Source organism: Chiloscyllium plagiosum, unplaced genomic scaffold (assembly GCF_004010195.1).
Source record: "Chiloscyllium plagiosum isolate BGI_BamShark_2017 unplaced genomic scaffold, ASM401019v2 scaf_2464, whole genome shotgun sequence".
Lineage (NCBI taxonomy): Eukaryota > Metazoa > Chordata > Chondrichthyes > Orectolobiformes > Hemiscylliidae > Chiloscyllium > Chiloscyllium plagiosum.
Genome location: NW_025211965.1, coordinates 6,529 through 25,000, shown reverse-complemented (window position 1 = coordinate 25,000; position 18,472 = coordinate 6,529). Strand labels below are relative to the sequence as shown.

Here is an 18,472-nt window from a genome sequence, read left to right as displayed (position 1 = left end):
AATTATTTAAAGCAAGAATATCTGTATGAGTCAGGCAAAGCAATTTAAAGAGAAAGGGCAGCTAAAAACACTAGTGTGAGATAGAACCACGCTTGTTAATCATTTCATTCTTGCTACTTGAATACGACAGCTTGTCGATGCAACACAATTATTGTATTGACTAATATCCATACACTATTCTATGATTCCAATACAGGGAAGAAAGGACATTACCATAAACACTGTCCACAAAAAAAAACAGGGGAGAGTAACAAACATAATGTGAATCATAGGCCTCCCCCAACTAAAAGGAATTTTCAGGTTGCTGGGTAAAACAAAGAAATAAAGGAACATGAATAGGCCATTCAGACCGTTGAGTCTGTTCTGCCATTTAAAATGATCACGGCTGATCAAATGCATTTTACCCACAGAATTTCCATAACCTTTACACTTGCATCAGAAATCTATCAATCTCTACCTTAAATATATTTAAAGACGGAGCTTTCACAGCTCCCTGGTGGTACAGAATTCCGAAGGTTCACAAATCTTTAGAGCAAAAAAAATTAATCTCTGCCCTAAATGGCATTCCCTTATTTTTAAATTGTGTCTCCAGCTCTAAACTTACCAGCCAGGGAACACATCTTACCTGCATCTAACTCAGTCCATCCTTTCAAGTTCGTTTTAGAATTCAGTGAAATCACCGTTCATTCTTCCAAGTTCGAGAGAATACAGGCCCAGTTTGCCTAATCTCTCTGCATCAGACCGACATTCTCATCACCCTGGGAACAAGTTTGATGAATCTTCATTACGCTCGATGGCAATAGAGTCAGTTAGCTGGACAGCTGGTTTGCAATGCAGAGTGATGGCAACAGCACAGATTCAATTCCTGCGCTGATGTTATCATGAAGGATTGTCTTTCTCAACCTCTCCCCTCGCCTGAGGCATGGTCAAAACTACCACAGTTATCTCTCTCTAATGAGAGCAGCCCCATGGCCCTCTGGAACTATGGCAACTTTACCCACAGCAATAATATCCTTCCGGGGTTAAGGAGACCAAACTGCACAAAGTATGCCAGATGCAGTCTAACCAAGCTCCTATAAAAATGAAGATGACTTCACTGCTCCTGTATTCTGGGAGAATGAAGTCCACAGAATCATAACTCTTTGAAAAAGTATTTCCTCCTCATCTGTTTTAAATCTGCTATCCCTTTTCTCTTGATCCAGAGGGGTAAGATTCTTTATACATCTACTTTATCAATTCCTTTTAGCAACTTATATAACCCCAATCCTCTCATTCTTCTAAACTCCACACAGTATAGGCCTAAACTGCTCAATCTCTCAACATAAGACAAATACCTCATCTCTGGAATCAAACAAGTGAACCCTCAACTCCGTACAATGCACCTACATCGCTGCTCAAGTAAGCTGCAGGCAGCATTGCAGGTGCTGATTCACTAATGCTTTGTAAAGTTGCAGCATCATTTCCCTGCTTTTACACACTATTCCTTTAGCAATACATGCTAAAATTCAAATTGCCTTTCTTATTACAGGTGTATCTGTATGCTAGTTTTCTGCAATCCATGTACAACAACACCCAGATCCCTCTGTACTGAAGTACTCTAAATTTTCTCTCTAGTTAAGTTAAGTTGCCTTTCTACTCCTCTGACCAAAATAGACAAGCTCACATTCATCTGTACGGTGGCTCAGTGGTTAGTACTGTTGCCTCATAACACCAGGGACCAGGGTTCAATTCCAGCCACTGGCAACTGTCTGTGTGGAGTTTGCACGTTCTCCCCATGCCTGCGCGGTTTTCCTTCAAGTAGTCTGGTTTCCTCCCACAATCCAAAAATGCACAGATTAAGTGGATTGGTCATGCGAAATTGCACAGTGTCCAGGGTAGGTGGACTAGCCATGGGGAAAACAGGGTACAGGGATAGGGTGGGTCTGGGTGGAATGCTCTTCAGAGGATTGGTTAGACTTGATGGACTGAATGACTACTTCCACACTGTAGGGATTCTACAACATTCTATGAACCCTATTATACTGTATTTGCCAAATTTTGGCCCATTGACCAAACCTATCCATACACATTTGAGAATTTCTTTTTTCTTCATTGCAGCTTACTTTCCAACCTATTTTAGAGTCATCTGCAAATTTGGCATGTGACGCTTGCTATCCCTGCATCCAAGTCATTAATACAGATTGTAAATAGTTGGGGCTCTGAGGACCAAACATTTTGGTATAGTTACATCTTCCCAATCAGAAAAAGACCCATTTATTGACTTTCAATTTAGTATTTCCACCATGTCCAGCCTCTGGAGGATTCAATATATTGTTCCAGAAAACCAATCTTGACACATGCCTGAAACTCCTCCGCTACACCTCAACCAATTCTTTTCGCCTCCAGATCTCTGACAATGACATCTGACTGTATCTTCCCAACCTAGTTCTGCCAGACTTGATATCCACCCTTGGCCTGACATTACCCCTGCCAGCATGACATCTCTGGACCCAGCTACCTCCCCCACCTGTCAGACCAAACAAGCTTCACCCAGATTTAATTCTGACCTGATCTGATATTTGTCACAAGCTGGATCCAACATCTCCCTGACCAAAAATAAAACAACACTAAATGCCAAGGTCTGGCAGCTTCAGTAGACAGAGAAACAATGAACAGAGATCAATGAACTTTTTATGAAGGCCATTGATTTGAAAAAGTTTATTAGACAAAATTTAATTAACTTGTTTGAGGATTTAAGAACCAAAGTGTATATAAGGAAACTAATAGATGTCTATTTGGATTTCCAAAAGGCATACAATAAGGTGCCTTCAATATAAGGTTGCGACATGAGGTAAGAGCTCAGTGCTGGGGACCATAAGACACAGGAGCAGAAGTAGGCCATTCAATAAGATCATGGCTAATTTTAAAGTAGCATTATTATAATATGGCATCTTGCAGTGCGCTTGATTTTTACACACTAACATAAATCAGACCATTCACTTTTCCCACCCAGCACTTTGAATAGCTCCTTCCACACTCGCCAGGCAATTAAAATGTTCCATAGCAATCCTAATATCCAGTTAAGTGGAGGTGAATTAGTTATCAGCTTCCCCTGCTGATTCTCAATATGGTAGCATGGTCAGTAGCATCAGAAGACCAAGCTAGCATTTGGAGTTACTCTTTTCAAAGCATGCCTGAACCCAACCTTAGCCTTTGAAAGTTCACTCCTTACTTTCTTAGTAATCTTTAATGCTTGAAAGATCCTGAGCTTTGTATCACCAGGAAAAGGATCCTCAAGCTTGTCAACTACTTCTCACAATTCAGTTGTCTTATACAAAGCATCAACTTACTCATTTTATTTATGTACATTTTCTTTGACATTCTATGTCCTATGACATTCTACCCTAACAGTTAATTTTTCACTAATGCTATCAAGCACTTAAAACAATTTGAAAATATTTATGTAGAAGTTGCAAGTTTTTATCATTGCACTTGTCTTCTCACAATTTGTAGTTGTTTCATTTGAACATTTTGGAACAAAATCTGAATTAGCAAGCATAGGCTCCATGATACCTTGTCTCACACAACTAGATTCAATGAACAAAAAATACTAAAGAACTATGGATGCTGGAAATCTGAAATTAAAAAAGAGAAACTACTGGAAAAGCTAGCAGGTCTGGCAGCATCTGTGGCAAGAATGCAGAGTTAACGTTTCAGTTCCAATAACCCTTCTTCAAAACTGAATAACTATGAAAAGGATAATTTATGTGGTAAAGGGGATGGGCGATGGGGAGATTGAGTCTGGAGAGCCAGAAAAAAAAATTCGAAAGAGCAGCAGATGCTGTAAATCAGAAACAAAAACAGAAATTGCTGCAAAAGCTCAGCAAGTCTGGCAGCATCTGTGAAGAGAGATCAGAGTTAACATTTCAGGTCAAAACATCATCTCTGCACAGATATTGTCAGACCTGAACTTTTGCAGCAATTTCGGTTTTTGAGACAGAAAAACAATTGGGCACATAGAGGAATGGGTAAAGTGTGTCTGAGGCCTTGGACAGTGAGGAGGGAGAAAGTAAACAGGTAGACATTACATCTTCTGCGATTGCAACAAAGGTGCCATGATGGTGTGGGGAGATGTTGTCCTTGAATCAAATGTCTCAGGACACAAATGTCTGAACTTGGGTGCTGGTCATTTATGTGCCATGTTAACTCATAGCAATTTTATCCCACCAGACATCAACTCTTTCATAACAATTCTTCCTTTTGCACTACTGAAGACCACAGAGATAACTCCTAACACCTGTATTACTATTGTAACCAGACATCCCTCAGCAATGGGTACTGCTCCAAACTCAAGCCTCATCTCCTTTGTTGCTTTCAGACTATTGGAACACGCTTTTCCCATCCCCCATTCATTTCATCCATCATTTCTCTCTCTCTCCAGCACGCATTCACTTTCAATGCCCGACCTAAATGATCACTACTTCTCTACTTTCTGACACTTTACTCCCTGTTGATTAAGGCAAAGTTCGCTGTCTGTGCTGCCCCTTACCATTCTGTGAAAAATACGTAGACTTACATATTGCTGTCACCATATATGCACAAAATAAATCATTTAAAATAAAAACTACAAATTTATGGCTATTTTGTCTAGGTGGGATGTTCGGAGGGTAAGTGCAGACTTGATAGGCTGAATGATCTCTTTCTGTGCTGTAGGGATTCTGTTATGTAAGCAAATGTGAGGTCACCCATTTTGGACTGAAAAGGGGTAGGTCTGGGTTCCTTCAACACGGTATGAAGTTAAATATAGTGGATGTCCAAAATAACTGAGGTATTCAAATGCGTAGATCTTTGAAATGTCACAAACGGGTACAGAAAATAATCAAGCAAGCTAATGGAATTCTGTATTTTATATCTAGAGGACTGGAGTATAAGAATGCACAGGTTATGCTGCAGTTATATAAAATGCTAGCTAGACTCCACTTGGGGCACTGAAAGCAGGTCTGGGCACCACAGTCTTGGAAGGATGTACGGGCCTTGGAAGGAGTACCACGTAGGTTTGTAACAATGATACCAAGCATTCAGAGATTAAGTTATGCGAACAGATTACACAAATTAAGCTGCTTTCTCTAGAATTTAGAAGGTTAAAGGGTAATCTGGTCGAAGTCAATTTATTAACAGGTAAATACAGGGCAGATAAACTGTTTCCACTAGTTGGGGATTCTAGAATTAAGGGGCAAAGTCTGAGAATTAGGGTTAGACCGTTAAGGTGAGATGTAAGGTAGCAGTTCTATATACAAAGGGTGGCAGATGTTTGGAACTCTTTTCCAGAAAATGACAGTGTATGCTGAATCAGTTATTAATTTCAAATCTAAGATAGATAATTCTTTGTTAAGCAAAGATTTTAAAGGATATGGGCCAAAGACAGATATTTAGAGTTAGGCCACACATCAGCCTCGATTTCATTGAATGGCAGATCAGGCTCGAGGGCATGAATGGCCTCCCATTCCTATATTCCTATAAACTTTCAAAACAATATCTGTGACCATGTCTTCGATTTTGGCATTTAGTCACAACTCTACTCAGTCGTGAATGTAGATAAGGCAATCTCCAACCTTTTAATTTCATCATTCACCAAATTCTCTTGCCACTTCCCACCCTTTTTGCTCCACGTCTTGCCAAGTCACTTGCACTGGTACTTTCAAAATCATCAGCCTTTAGGTTTCTGCAGCTGTCTAGCTGATCAGCCATTCTCTTACCTGTATCTTTGAGGCACTTGTTCCCTATAAACCATCTTCATACTCTTAATTCCAAGGAATGCAGATTTAAGATAATCTGGAACTTAATCATCAAATCTGATTCAATCACTTAAATTGCTATTGGGATCATTCTCTGCTAAAGCATATACTGCTGCACAATCCTCCAAAAGGTGGATGAACACTTTCTCCTTGAGCTCCTCTTGTAAGGTTCCCTCAGTCCTCGCTTCAAAAACAAGTATAAAGAGTTTACAGCTTTTTTGTTGCAAGTTTGAAACATTTGTTCAGTTTTTTTACATGTACAGTCAGTTCTTCTTTAATGCAATGGTTGCGTTCTTGTGCATCTGAGTTATAGAATAATTGCACTTTAGAAACAGCACTTAAAGTGTTAGTTATGTAATCACATTACACCCAAAACACACATTTTAAAGGTTTGCGCTGCAGAAACCACATTCCCAGTTCGTCAATCACATTACAGCAAATTTGTGTTGATGAAATGCACATTATAACAGAACCACCTGTGTATCATCTCACAAGCAAAGCTTGCAGTTTTACACCAGGCCTGCCAAGTGTCTTTAAATTTTTTCATTCTTCTTTCGTGTTCTTTTCACTTCACTTTGTTTATGACAATCATTCTGTACTCCTTGGACCTTATTCCCACTAAGCTTCTGATCAGGTAATTTCACTTATTGATCACCAAGTAAGTATTATGTCTTTCCTGTCATTGCCCTTTACCCTTCCAAGCCACAATCAAGCAAAATTTTCCTTGAACCTGAAAAGTAATGCAAACTGCTCTGCTATCACTAACTTCCAAAGCACTTTTTTCCTAAATCTATGTCCTTCCTTCTTCCATCAACACCAATCCAGTTCGTACCACATTGCAGCACAAATGCATGTAATGAGGTCACATTCTCTATGATTGTTAAATATACTGACATGGTGAACCACACCAGTCTCTTCCAATACCTTGCCTCTGTTCTCCAACTTAGTGGAACTGCCTTTGCTTGGTTCTATTCTGGCATATCCAATCTGGAATAACATAGCAGTTCCAGCAATTACATTTCTTCCTTCTATTGATGCATTGTTAACTCTAGTCCCCACTAAAGATCTTTCTTTGCCTCATACTATCTTTCCATCCACATAATAGTCAGAATGACAAACAAAGAAAGGGTTGGTTTCATAGACACAGTGATTGCATCCAGCTCAGCTGGCTCAATGCTGATGAATGGTTTGTCCAAAATATCAAATTTTAGTCCAGTTAAACATTGTTAAAACATAAGCCATCGTATTTGACTCAAATTCTGTACCCTTGTCACCATAAATCCATTTCTCACTCTAGCATGTTTCAGATTGAAACAAATAAACTGAATTACTGAGATCTTCAAAAATTAATTAGTACAAACTGATAAACATAGATTGGCCATTCAACAAGTATATTTTTAAAATTTCTGCAGTATTAAGTTCATCAGTATGCAACTTCTATTTGGAAGTACCATATCTCAAAAACAAAGAAAAACTAGAAATGCAATGCCACTTATTTTTCACCCTTTTCAACTTCAGTCAAACTTACCTTGTGGATTTGTTTCAGACTGTGCAATAAGAGTAGCTGTTGCTGAGTTGGGATTTAATCGATTTCCAAACATGTGAGATGGTGCAAGATTAAAGGAAGATCCAGGTAGTGCACTTGCCTGTGAAGGAAACATTGTAACCAGTTACTAACGTACATAAAAGAATGGCTTTGAGAGACAAATCACCTTTAAATGGGTACAGCTGAAGCTGTCATTCTAGCAAAATTATAAAGGAATGCATCACAAAATGGCAGGAAAAAAGGTTTGTGCTCATTCCTCTTTAAAGCAGAGTTTCCAGTTTCAATAGTGCTTTGAGAGATCAACTGTACTTCTGGCTAGTGAAGAAATATATTAGACCAACTGCCCAAGTCATTCTTCCGTCCCATCTAGTCATACAAAAAGATGTAAATCAAGCTGTTGCTCCAGAATTTAAAAAAAAAAGTTCCCTTACTCTGAATGGTTAGCATACGGTTCCATTACTACTAGATTAGATTACCTACAGTGTGGAAACAAGCCCTTCGACCCTCCGAAGAATAACCCACCCGGACCCATTTCCTTCTGACTAATGCACCTAACACTATGGGCAATTTAACATGGCCAATTCACTTGACCTGCACATCTTTGAACTGTGGGAGAAAACCGGAGCACCTGGAGGAAACCCACACAGACACGAGGAGAATGTGCAAACTCCACACAGACAGTCGCCCAAGGCTGAAATCAAACTGGGACCCTGGCACTGTGAGGGAGCAGTGCTAACCCCTTGTCACCGTGCCGTCCTACTGAATGCCCTCTAACTATTAGTGTGTGAATCTAATTAGTGAACTGTAGAAGACTATTCCACCACAGAATGAAGTCTAATACTGTTCACATACACAGAAGGTGCTTTTCTGAAGCTAACAATCAGAAGTGAAAATTCCGGCAGATTTTCTCCTCCCTACCATACCACAAATGCTGACTCAACCATATAAATCACCAAGGAGCAAGAATAGATACCTGAATCTTGATTGTTTGCTGTACAAAGGAAGGTGCCTTGACCTTTTGGTTGATCAAACTATTCTAGAATTTGAGCTAGAAATGAACACCAATAAAAATATTTCTCAAGTATTCACTTTAATAAAATTGCTGAATGCTTTGTGCAGAGATCGTTTTTATTTGGCCTTGTGACTATAAGACCATAAGAAACAGGAATGGAGTAGACCGTTCAGCCCCTTTGAGCCTCCTCCATCATCCTCATGCCCACCTTCTTGTCCTTTCCCCATAATCCTCGATTTCCTTACTGATTAAGAATCTATCTCAGCCTTAAATATACACAAGAACTCTATTTCCACAGATCTCTAGGGCAAGGAATTCCAAAGACTCTCAAGGCTCAGAGAAGAAATTCCTCCTCATCTCAATCTCTCTGGTCCAAGACACTCAAGCGGTGAAATATCATCTCAGCATTTTTCTGTCAAGCCCCTTAAGAGTTCTATGTGATCTCAATGAACCATTTCTCATTCTTCTAAACTTTAGTGAGTAGCCCCAAACTGTGAAGGGCTTATGCTCAAAACATCAACTCTCCTGCCCCTTGGATGCTGCCTGACCTGCTGTGCTTTTCCAGCACATTTCGAATCTGATCTCCAGCATCTGCAGTCCTCACTTTTTCCAGAGTCCCAACTTGTTCAGCCTTTGTTCGTAAGGCAATCCCTCCATACCAGGGATCATCCTAGTGAACCTTCTTGTAAGCATTTTTTCAATTATTGTAACATTTATTCAATGCAAGAACAGCATTAATGGACAAAAAGATTAGCTATGTACATTCTTACTTTACATATTAATAGGCATTGTATAACTAACAGCTTGTTGATGCAAAATATTTACTAACTGCTGGTTGTAACTAAATCACTAAGTACTTGCAAAACCTTTTGTTACCCCACTAAGACTAAAGGATCCCCAAATGCAAGGTAGACTTCTTTGGAGAGAATAGAAAATTAAGGGTATGGGCTAAATAGTGACTTACATGCTTGCTGTGCTGCATAGTTGAACTGGCGAACCCTGTCCCCAGATTCAAATACTTGATGGGACAGGAAGATAATGAGAAAATTGTTTTAATTGTTTAAAATGGGTAGTTAATAAAATTCCTTTCCTATATAAACTGTTGAAAAAAAAATTGTATTATTAAAAGGGAACAAAATATTGCTGAAATGGGTTGTGGTACACTGCAGAGACCAAGAAGCCCAAAATAGAAAACTCCTGTGCAATGATAATTATACTCGTTGTTCTAGGTCCATTTTAAACAGAATTATGGTATGTAAGGGTTTCAGTTATGTGGACCGATTGGAGAACTTAGACTGACCCACAATGTTCACAAACGATTGGATATCTCTTCAAGAGACAACAGAAACAAACAAGTTGCGTGTCCTCCTGTATGGTCTGATTCTGATACTTTATGAAATAAAATTCCAAATATATACTCCACAGAATACAACTATATTTCCCTAGAAGAAAAAACAAGGTAGCTGAAAAGAAATCAGCAAAAAGATTCCACATAGTGCAAAGTTCAAAAACAGTTTTTCCTTTATACGGCACCTTTAATATCATGAAAGATCCTAAAGCACTTCACATAAGCATTATAGAACCAAATTAAGGGAATATTAGGTTAGAAGAAACCAAGAGTAGAAATTAATTGGTCCTTTTCAAAGTGGCAGCCAGTAACTAGTGAGGTGCCACAGGGATCCGTGCTAGGACCCCAGCTATTCACAACATATGAACAATTCGGATGAAGGAACAAAATGTAACATCTCAAAGTTTGCAGATGATACAATGGGTGGGAGGGGGAATTGTGACGAGGACACAAAGATCCTCCAGCATTATCTGGACAGGTTGGGCGAGTGGGCAAATAAATGGCAGTATAATTTGGATAAATGTGGGGTTATTCACTTTCTAAGCAAAAACAAGATAGCAGAATACTATCTGAATGGCTGTAAATTGGGAGAGGGGAGTATGCAGTGGGACCTGGGTGTCCTTGTGTACCAGTTGTTGCAAGTAAGCATGCAGGTGCAACAGGTTAAAAAAAAGGCAAATGATATGTTGGCCTTCATTAAGAGAGGTTTAAGAGTATAGGTGCAGGGATGTGTTACTGCAGTTATACAGCACCTTGGTGAGGCCACACCTAGCATATTGTGTGCAGTTTTGGTCTCCTTTTCAGAGGAAGGATGCTCTCGATCTCGAGGGAGTGCAGCAAAGGTTACCAGACTGAATCTGGGGATTGCAGGACTGACATATGAGGAAAGGTTGACTAGGTTAGGATTGTTTTGCTGAAATCCAGACAAATGAAGGGGGGAAAACGTCAGAGACTTATAAAATTCTAACAGTACTAGACAGGGTAGATGCAGGGAGAATGTTCCCAATGGTGGTGTGTCCAGAACCAGGGGTCAGTTTTGGGGTAGACCATTTTGGATGAGGAGACATTTCTTCACCCAAAGAGTGGTGAGCCTGTGGAATTCATTACCACAGGAATCAGGTGATGCCAAAACATTGTACGTATTCAATAGGTGGCTACATATTGCACTTCGGGCAAATGGGATCAAAGGTTTGGGAGAAAGCAGGATTAAACTATTGAGTTGGACCATCAGCAATGATAGTGATGATTGGCAGAGCAAGCTTAAAAAGGGCCAAATTGCCTTTTTCTATCTTCTATGTTTCGATTAACAAAACCATGGGCAAATAAGTTTAAGACAGTTTAAAGGAGGAAAATGAAGGAGATAGGTAGCGAGGTGTAGGGAGGATATTTCTGCGCTTGGCAGTCTGGGTAACACAATACAGCTACCAATAGTGGAGAAATTAGGATTTGGATACTCAAGAGTTCAGATTTCAAGAAGGAAAATATCGCAGAGTTATAGAGGTGAGGGAGGTTAGAGATGAGAGGGGCAATGTCACAGATAGCTTTGAAAACAAGATGAGAATTTTAAAATCAAGATATCGCTTACTTAGAAGCCAATGTGGAACAGCAAACATAGGCGAATGGGAAATATTGCAAATTAAGAAATAGACAGCAAAGTTTAGATTGACTTTAAACTAATGGCAGCTAGAATGTAAAACTCAACAGGAATGTGTTGGAACAATCAAGTCTAGAATTAAGGGAGGCATGGATGAATGTTTCAGCAACAAATTAACTGAGACAGAATAACATTGAATGAAGGCACAGAAGTGGAAACTCAAGTTTAGACTTGGCACAAAGGAAGTGAAAAATCTCATCTCAGGATCAAATGTGATATAAGCTTGTAAATAGACTTGTTTAATATCAGACTGCTGACCTGAGAGAAACAGAGTCTATAAATAGGGAACAGTGTTTGGAGCAAGGACCAGAAACGACAGTTTAAGCCATCCCTATATTTCAATGAATTAAACTAGGAAGTTCGGTGACTAAGCTGATAAATTAGAAACAATGGTTGAGAGAGATGGTGTAAGATGGAACTACTTAACATTAGCACATCCACAAAAATTAGCAATGAGTCTTTGGATGCAGTGTGTGGATGAGAATTTGAAGGGGATGAAGGATCGATCTTAGGCAACACCAGAGGTTAATAGGGTAGGAAAAGGAAGGAAAGCACTGAAGTAATTCTCTCACTACAATTAGGTAGAAACAAATGGAACAACATGACAGCAGTCACAGCGTGCTGGACAACAGTGGAGAGAGGAGCTTTGGAGGAGAATGGTGAGGGTAACTCCGTCAAGTTCTGCAGACAGATCAAGTAGTACAAGGAGGAATGCAGTCACCTTGCATGTAATTTGTGATTTTGGTAAGAGTTGCCCCAGTACAACGCCAGGGAATGAGACCTGGTTGGAAGGTTCAAAACATGGAAAGATGAGAATAGATTTGGGAAGCAACAGCACGTTTGAGGACTTTGCAGAGAAAGGGAGGTTAGATATGGAACAGTACCTTGCAGGGATGGAGGAAACAAAGGATGGTTTGTTGAGAAGGTTTTAACAGCACAGTTACAGGAATAACATCTGAATGAGAAAAGTTTAAGATATCAGCTAACAGAAGGGTCAAAAAGGTTAGTTGGATAATCAGCCGTTGAGTGCAATTATAGAGTCATGCAGCATGGAAACAGACCCTTTTGTCAAAATTGTCATTGCCAACCAAGTTTCCCAAACTCAAACTAGTCCCATTTGCCTGTGTTTCGCCAATTTCCCTCTAAACCCTCTCTCTTCATGTACCCGTCCAAATCTTGTTTTAAATGTTATAACTGTACCTGCATCAACCACTTCCTCTGGCAGTTCATTCCACATATGAACCACCCTCTGGGCAGAAAAAGTTGCTCCCAAGGTCCCTTCTAAATTTTTCTCCTCTCACCTTACAAATGTCGTGTTCCTGCTCCCCCCACCCCACCCCTCCTGGTTTGCAACTCCTCCACCTTAGGGAAAAGACTGTTGCTATTCGCCTTGTCTCTACCCTTCATGATGTTATAAACTTCTCCAAGGTCACCCTTCAATCTCCTTTGCTCCAATGAAAAAATCCCAGCCTACCCTTATAAGTCAGACCCTCTAGTACCAGCAACATGTTTGTAAGCCTTTTCGGCACCCTTTCCAATTTAATAATATGCTTCGCATAGAAGGATGACTAGAACTGTATGCAGTACTCCAGTAGCGGCTTCACCAACACCCAATACAACTTCAACACAATGTCCAAGCTCCTATATTCAATGGACTGAGCAATGAAGTGCGCTAAATGTCTACCTGTGACGCAACTTTCAAAGAACTACGAACATAAACCTGTGGGTCTCTGTTCGACAACACTATCCAGGTGCTACCATTAACTGTACAAGTCCTGCCCTTGTTCACTTCACTAAAATGCAAAACCTCATTTATCCAAAATAAACTCCATCTGCCACTCCTCAGTCCATTGGCCCAACTGATCAAGATCCCTTTGTAATCTTAGATAACCTTCTTCACTGTCAACGATATCACCAATTTATGGCATCATCTGCAAACTTACCAACCATTCCTCCTAAATTCTCAACGAAATAATTTCTATAAATGACAAACAACAGTGTAAAAGAGACACAAACTCAATTTTCCATCTTGTAGTCATCAAAATTAGGATGCCTGAAAACAAACTTAAGGAACAATTTACACAGCACAAGACGACGGAGCGGATTGGTTGGTCCATATTTAGCATGGGGGCGCATCAGGAACTGTTAACAGTGAATTTTGTTAGTTGGTTAAAATCAGGTAGATTGATCAGACTATTTCCATGGAGAACACAGAAGGGACTGCTTAACCCTGACTTTATTGAAAAATCTCCAACAAGGACAGGATCCTGCAAATGAATACGTGTGGAATGCACAAATGGTTCACCCTGCAAGCCTAACTGAATCAATTGACACAATTCTTATTAAATCATCCTCATTGTACTAAAAGTTATCAAATAGCAGAATCACAACCCAGTATAGTTGACACATTGCAGTTCTTATGATGCACAACCCATCTACCAGTACTGAAATTCAATCTACATTACTATTTAGTTTGATGGTAGCGACCTGGTAAGGGGAGAATTGAACATATTTACTGAATACAACAGCGTAAAGTGGTTAGCTTCACCAACGCTCATTTTTTGAGACACCTTCCTCTTACAAAGTAATTAGAGGTAGAGTAGGTACTTTTCAAGTACAAACCCTAACTGTAGGCCCTATCATAGGTATGCATGATATACAGCAATTTCATTATTATGCAGGATAATTCTGTCACCTCAGTCAAGTTTTAGTGCTAGTTGAAAAGCTTTGCTAAAAAGAGCTAAAAAGATAAATTTATGTCCTGTACTATCAAGTAATTATCTGCTACTGTAAATTAATTCTGTAGCTTTAATAGCAACAAGTGCCACTTTTATGGTGTACATGGTGCATGGCAGGCATGCAGGTGGTTGAATGTGCATATCGAGCTTCTTTAAGTGCTAAGCCACATTTAAGTTGCTCTGAACTGACTCCTGCTGGATGCTAATGGGAATGACATCAAGGCCCACAGGTGGAAGTGGGGACTTGCATGGGACAGAGCATTCCAAATAGATGCTGGTGCTCAAAGTTAGTGAGAAGACAGTGATCTGGAAGTTCATTAATTTCTTGCAGAGTTCACAGAAGCATGGCTTAACGTCCTGACAGAATACTCTTAGCCTACAAAAAAAATCATCTCAATTTTTCTTTTGCAGTATTTACCTCTGTCTTTTCAAGCCACTTGACTGACTCCTTTGCCAGGTTTCATTAGCTTTGTCACCATGTAGGTCTCCCTATTTGTCATTACGATGACATTTCAGGAGGTAGTGTTATGTCTCTAAACCAGCCCAGATCAGTAGCCTTCCCTCATCTGAACTTTGCCAGCCTAGAATTTGGCTGGCGAGAAGCCACAATACAGTCAATGATCTCTCACCTGCAAACACAACTAAAATTCTTAGTTTGACCAAATTCATATGGACACCTTCAAACTTTATGAAATATATGCACACAGGAAAGTATTGAAAGTAAAATAAAATTAAAATTGTTCATTGGATAAATCTTCTGATGAGTGGTACTTAGCTACAGAGTCGAGAGCGTGGTGCTGGAAAAGCACAGGTCAGGCAGCATCCAAGGAGCAGGAGAATTGACGTTTTGGGCATAAGCACTTCATCAGGAATGAGGCTTGTGGGTCAGGGAAATGAGAGACAAATGGGAGGGGATGGGGTGGGGGAAAAAGGTAGCTGAGAATGTGATAGTAGATGAAAGTGGGGGAAAAGATGGTAGGTCAGAGAGGAGGATGGAAGGGATAGATGGGAAAGATAGTGGACAGGTCAGGAGGGCAGTGCTGAGGGGAGATTTGGGACTGGGATAATGTGGCTGGAGGGGAAATGAGGAAGCTGGCAGTTTCCTCATTTCCCTTCCAGCCACATTATCCCAGTCACAAACCTCCAACGCAGCACCGCCCTCCTGACCTGTCCATCACCTTTCCCATCTATCTGCTCCATGCTCCTCTATGACCTATCACCTTCTCCCCCACCCTCATTTACCAATCGCATTCTCAACTACCTCCCAACCCCACCCACCTCCCATTTATCTCTCAGCCCCCTAGCCCACAAACCTCATTCCTGATGGAGGGCTTATGCCAGAAACGCTGAACCTCCTGCTCCTCTGATGCTGCTTGACCTGATGTGCTTTTCCTGCACCACACACAACTCTGATCTCCAGCATCTGCAGTCCTCGCTTTCACTTAGCTACAGTGACCAAGAAAATTCAAGTTTTAACATTCTGATCTTTACTAACTGAGCTGACCACAAACAAGATCTCAGAGGATCTTGAAGTCCAATTGCTTCCCATTCAATAAAGATTTTCAGGATAACCGTTCCCAACTACCACTGGTAGAAAAAAAGCATTTAAATAGGTAGAGAATGGCAGAATGGGGCTTTGTTGTATTGAAACTTTATTGCTGGAACAGCACAGCAGGTCAGGCAGCATCCAGGGAACAGGAGATTCGACGTTTCGGGCACAGGCCCTTCTTCAGGAATGAGCAGAGAGTGTTCAGCAGGAGAAGATAAAAGGTCCTTTTACCTGCTGAACACTCTCTGCTCATTCCTGAAGAAGGGCCTGTGCCCGAAACGTCGAATCTCCTGTTCCCTGGATGCTGCCTGACCTGCTGTGCTGTTCCAGCAATAAAGTTTCAACTTTGATCTCCAGCATCTGCAGACCTCACTTTCTCCTTTGTTGTATTGATGCAATAGCCTGTGTATTGAAATCAGCTGTGAACACACATTGCGATATCTTTCAGAATGATCACCTGGATGAAGTTCTAATGCTGCTTGAGTCCCTTGTCAGCACAGAAGGGGAGCTGAATTTAATGCATCAAACCAACTGTTGAAAAAATAATTCAAAATAATTCAATGAATTTATAGCTCTATCAAAAATGCAGTTTGTTAGCATTTATGCTGTTATACAGCACAAAACTTGAAATCAATTAAAAAAAAGTACTTTTGTGGACATACCGTTAAGGTGTGGTCCAAACATTTTACCAGATATCTCAATCAACAACAATCTAAATAAAATTGAAATTTCACCTCATTCAAATACTGGGAAAATGTGTAACAGTAACTTCCTGTTATCATGCATATCCCATGTCTGCAGACTGGTCACAAATACTGGGTTTTAGCAGAATGATGACGATTTGATAATTTAACTAATTATTTAATCTTGTTAAAGCACTGAAAAAAAAGGCGCAGGTCTACAACAGATTTTTTACAAATATTCAGGATTTCCACAGTACAGAATGTCTGCAGGGGTCAGAAGTGCTAACATCCAAATCTAGTTTAGTCATTAAACCAATACTCCTTTGCTATGCTGAATCATTACCAAATAGGAAATCATTCCATTATTTCCTGTTCTGATGAAGTTGGACATTGAAGCAAAAAGGCATCACAAGTATGTGTTTTTCACAATGTAAGACTAAATAATAAATCATAGTTCTGTCATGACCCAATCTGAGTAACTGCAATTTTGGCAGTCAGCCAAGAGTCCTAGTAGTAATCCTTCCAAAGTTCGCATTCATTCATGTTGCAAACCACAATTCTGAGGGCCTCTATTGGGATTTTAGCCAAACAAGCAAAATTGAACCCTAGCACACATCAAGCAGCTAATGCTGGCCAAATTCTTGCATAATCTAGTGCAGCAGAAAAATTCTTTTTATTTGTATGCATTTATCCAGACTTTGAAGTTACTTGTACTAAATATAAAATTTGACTGTGATATTGAAGTGTGACTACAGGACAAACTACAAAAGATACTGGAGCAGTATCTAGAGCAGAGAAATCACTGGCAATATATGTAAAGAAGGCAGTATATTAATCATGAGTGACTTGAATCTGCTCGTAAACTGGAAAAATCATAGAATTAGAGTCTGTTTGAGACAGTATCCAAAGATAATATGGTGGGAATCCACCCGGGGATCAGGCTACTTTGGATCTGGTAATACAGAATGAGGCAGGTTTAATATATGATTTGAGAATAAAGGATCCCCTTGAAAACAGTGCCCATAATATGGTAGAATTCAACATTCAGTTCGCGTGTGCGAAACTTAGGTAGGAAACAAATGTGGTAAACCTAAATAAGATTAATCAATGGAATGAGGAGAGAGTCAACTGGAGTAGACTGAGAAAAGAGTTCAGTAGTAAAAATAGTTGAGGATCAAAGGCAGACAGATTACGTAAGTGGGCAAAATCTTGGCAGATGGAATATAATGTGGGCAAATAAGAGGTGATGAACTTTGGCAAGACAGGAGCTAAATAGTATCAACATGCAGAAGGATTGCAAAAAGCTACGACGTAAGGGGATTTGGGGGTCCTCATGCATAAATCACAAAAAGCGAGTATACCAAGTTCAGCAAATAACAAAAGGCAAATAGAACACTCTCCTTGATTTCAAAACTAATAGAATACAGAAAAAAAAAGGAGTCTTATTAAAATGGTGCAAGGCACTGGTTAGACTCATACCTAGAATACTTAAAGATATATTTTGGAAGTAGAAAGAAACATAGAAACTCTGAGAAGGCCATTCAGCCCTTCAAGTCTGCTTCACCATTCAGTATGGTCACAGCTGATTTTCTATTTCAAGCTGTATTCCTGCATTCATTTGAATTCTCTTGATGTCTTTAATATATAAAAGGTGTACCAATCTTTGAACTGAATATACAGAATGTTTCAGCCTCCACATCCTTTGGTGGTAGGCTGATCACCCTCTGAATGAAGAAATTTTCCTTCATCTCAATTCTAAATTGCCTACCCCATATCCTGAGATTATCATCCCTGGTTCTACACTCTGCAATTAGGACTCTCAAGATGGACAGGTCCTCTGAAGAGTCACCAATATTTGAATTTTTATTAAAAATGATCACAGTTATCAAGCCAAGTGAAGGGGGAGTGGAGACATTGTTGATTACCCCAGTTTGCCACCAGGAGGCCACCTCTGTCCATCGAACAGATTTTGCAGCAGCATGGGGCTTGCCATCTGAAAAATTCCAGATGGCGTCAGAAGAGTGCCCTCAACTGGCCCTCTAATTGGTGACCAGTCCGTGTTGGGCAGGTAGCCATCACACTAAATACACCCTCTCCAACCCCAAGCTGTCTTTCTATACAGGCCAGAGGCAGCAACATGCTAGCTGCCCAGCACCTCAGCCAGGAGT

The 18,472-nt window shown here is 40.1% G+C and overlaps 1 long non-coding RNA gene across 1 annotated transcript; it reads right to left on the bottom strand.

The window, feature by feature from the left end:
• Window positions 1-4,001: 4,001 nt before the first annotated feature.
• LOC122547218 lies at window positions 4,002-16,140 on the bottom strand. The gene is made up of 3 exons (XR_006310926.1): window positions 16,079-16,140; window positions 14,491-14,701; window positions 4,002-7,420 (listed from the first exon to the last, which is right to left on the bottom strand). It is a non-coding gene; the product is annotated as an uncharacterized LOC122547218 (long non-coding RNA).
• Window positions 16,141-18,472: the final 2,332 nt, after the last annotated feature.